Source organism: Acyrthosiphon pisum, unplaced genomic scaffold (genome assembly GCF_005508785.2).
Source record: "Acyrthosiphon pisum isolate AL4f unplaced genomic scaffold, pea_aphid_22Mar2018_4r6ur Scaffold_20837;HRSCAF=22278, whole genome shotgun sequence".
Classification (NCBI taxonomy): Eukaryota; Metazoa; Arthropoda; class Insecta; order Hemiptera; family Aphididae; genus Acyrthosiphon; species Acyrthosiphon pisum.
Window position 1 is genome coordinate 42,489 of NW_021770238.1, and position 4,014 is coordinate 46,502.

The following is a 4,014-nucleotide window of genomic DNA, read 5'->3' on the forward strand; positions in this document are numbered from 1 at the left end:
GTTTCGCGAATTGATAAATCGCGTCCGGCGAATTATGATTCCCCTCGATCGCTAAACTGCCCCACCCAATAACATTCGGGATATGTGATTACTATTTTCCCCGAACTTTGAAAGCAGAAAACTAATCAGCGAATCGTGCATTTGTGCGGGGAAGTTTTTATCTCTGTTGAAATCTACATCGAAGACGATGAGGGTTTCACGAATTCATAAATCGCGTTCGGCGAATTATGAATCACATACTTATCTGCCACACGGCCGTCTATATGTCTATATATGACTATATGACAATCAAGATATCTTCATTCGATAACATACGGTTAGTATAAAACCCAATATCATAATTATTACTGTAGTTTGTGTCTTCAGTAACTTTAGAAAGATTAATTGAATCATTTGTATCGAAGCTTAAAGTACGACAAATTTTGACAGAGTCAATCGAGTTTACTGGCGAGGATGTCCGTTTATTCGTAGAAGTATCGTTGTTATATTGTGTTGAATTCAATTCTGAGGTAGAAGGCGGCGAAGGTTTTAACTTAAAAAAGGAAGAAATTGATACTAGGTTTTTTTGTGCCATTTTTATTAATTTTACAACACTGAAAAATGAATAGTTTTTAAGTTCAAATATAAGTCATCAAAATCAAAATCGAAACATATTACATTTTCACATTTTTTGTAATATGTAACAACTTAGATATAACTTGTTTATTTTGCATTTTGAAGTATTATTTTAGAATAATAATAAAAATAAAATATTATTTTAAAAATTTTAAATAATATTAATATTGTATAATAGTTGATGACACATTGATTCGTTATTTCTATGATTCTTATTAGTTATTTCTTATTCACAATGGAGACCAATTATTTTTATTTTGTTATTGCGTTTAAGACAAGCACCGTATTTAACGCGACTATTGTTATGTTACACGGTAGACAGAACTATTTTTAATATGTTGTTGCGATAAGACGAGCGCCGTTCCTAACGCGGTACCACTTGCTTGCATGTCTAAAGAACTTCTAGAACTGTGTGTACAAAAAAATCGATTTATAATATCAATATTTTATTTATATTGAATTCGGAGTTGATATATAAATTAAATTGAATCAATATTGAATATCGATATTTTTCCAATTATTTTATTTAATTGTCCTATAATGGCGTTCGTCCCCAATGTGTTAATTATTTAATTTATTTGAATAAATAAGTACTTACGTTATTCAGTAATCACCTGGTACAGTGGTCAGTGGTGGACGGTGGTACGTACAGCACGACGGTTGACGAAAAAATGAATGAATGACAAATTGACACATAATACCATTATAGTATAAATGTATAATAGTATTAGTATAATAATTGATTATAAACACTATAGGCTATATTATATATATAGTACCAGCCAACTATATACTAGAAGGTATTTATAGTCAACGGTATTATTAATAATGAAATTCTCCAAACTGATAAACTGTAAACTAGATTAAAATAATATACTATATAAGGTCACAATATTTTCGTTGTATTTTCGCTGCGGCCTGCGAGTATTTTTAATTTTTATTATCGTAATTCATAATGACCCTGTGAAATTCTAGATAAGTCTCTGTGGCATCGAATTAATTTCAGATTTGTCGTTTATATAAAAATTGTATTTATTTTATAACAAAATAAAAAAAAGTATACTATAAAATAAATGATAACGCCAATGTCCCATATATTAGGACTTTTTTTTAAAAAAAGTCGGGGGGTGTCCAGACATGGAGGACACCAGTGGCGTAGCGAACCATGTTTTTCAGAAGCAATTGTTTCTGGTTTCTGAGGGGGTAGTGGTACCTGATCCGTGGATGAGTCATGAGTGAGTGGTTAATGTACATATTTATGTTGATATTTATGATATTAATGTTGTATATTTTGTAATCCAAGTATAAACGTATGACGTGTAGTTAAGGGGGTTGGACGGGCTCTGTTTCTAAGGACTAAGGAGTAAACGATAGGCAATTATTTTATCAGTGAAATCTCGTAGTGCAGTCTGCTGTTGTGTTCAGTGGCGTGTTGAACTCATTTTTGATGAGGAGCAAAAATGTACGCAAGGTAAACATAACAAAAATTCCTCCACAGCAAAAAATAAAATTTTTACAAAATATCCGTAATATTTATAGATTTGTATAATGGGATGTAACTACTTAATTGGTTAGTTGCACTCATAAATTATCTTGTATCTTGATTTGAGTTATCATTGGCCAGTATAGATATTAGTTAGCACCAATTGTAACTAGTCTAATGAACAAGCATGCAAGTGCATCAAATTTTTATTATCACATTAAAAAATCTAATATTATAATATTATAATATCATTAATATTATGTTTTATATATTTTGAATAAGTAAAAAGAAGTTATAATAACAAATAACTAGGTATAAGAATTTTTATGTTTTGTACAGATTGTTGCGAATACTTCAAAATATAAATTTAAAAAAAAAGAATACTATGACAAAAACAATTTTTTTATTTAAATAATAAAGATTTTTGTAATAATGATCATGTTGATGCATATTTATCTAATGCCTCTTCTAAATCAATTGGAATATCCTTTTCACATGACAGTAAAATTAAACTTTCCAAGCGGGTTTGATGCATGGTAGATCTCAATCTGGTTTTAATTAATTTAAGTTTAGAGAAAGATCGCTCATTTGACACTGAAGTGGATGGAATGGTACACAAATATTTATAAGCTGTATATAAATTGGGGAATGCTGAAATCAAGTTGTAAGAATTTAAAAGTTTCAATATTTGTAGAGAATTGAGTTTGGTTTTATCAGTTGTACTGTCTTCATTTTCAGAATCTTCAGATGAAGTACTATTCTCACTATCATTACAGGATTGGGTTGATTCGAATCTTATAGTATTTGATTGTTCCAGTGTCATGCCTTTCTGAAGTTTCATTATACATGAAGAAAATGAAAAATATTCATTTTTTAATTCATTAAGTTTAAGATTAGGTATCCATTTCACTAGTGAATAAAATGAATTATTTGGCACTATCAATCCTTTATGGACATTTAATATACGATCAAACGATAAGAGAGATAAATCATATAATATTGTCCGAGAACCTTCAAATCTACTATTTATTGATGATAAAATTTGATCTACAATGACAAAATACACCTCTGTTCTAAACTTATCATCTGGTTTTGTAACACATTGATCGGATGTATTTTCCCCTGGCATTCTTTTTTTGCGTCGAACACGTTCTTGAGGAAAATCAATTTCAGTAAGGCCTTTACTTATAGCGAATTGTTTAGCTTCCATCAATAAATCATCTGCACATTGAACTGTTCTAATATTTTTAATTTTTTTATTAGTCGAATCAGCAATACATAGTGCCTGAATAAAGTCAATAGATGGGGATTGAAGGTATTTTGATAAAGGCGTTGTAAATGCAAAAATTTTTTTCACTAACAGAAGATTTCTAACAAGTTTTTAGCTGTAGATGAACAATCACGATCCATAGATTTTGACAATATTTCTAAAGTGTTCATTACAGCACCATATTTGTTTTCAATAACTGAAATCGCTTTATCATGTGATGTCCAACGGGTCGAAGAAAAGTTTTTTATTCTGAGAACTCTATCATTTGGACAACATTTTTTTTGTTCTTCTAAAAAAATCGCTGTTCGTTTTCTTGCTCTCATAAAAGAAATGAGTACTTGCATATCTCCAAAAAAATTTCTTATACTAATGCATCTGTCACATGTATCAACTACAACCAAATTCAGAACATGTGAAAAACACCAAACATACAAAGTACGAGGATTTTTTTCTTGTACATATGAACGAAGACCTGAATACTGTCCCTGCATAGAAGCGGCTCCATCATATGTTTATGCGCATAAGTTATTTATCCAGTCTAAATCATATTTAACGCAAATATTGCATAGTAAATCAAACATACCTTTGCCAGTTGCATCATTTGTAGATTCTATAGCCACAAGTCTTTCTTTAACTTCACCAAATT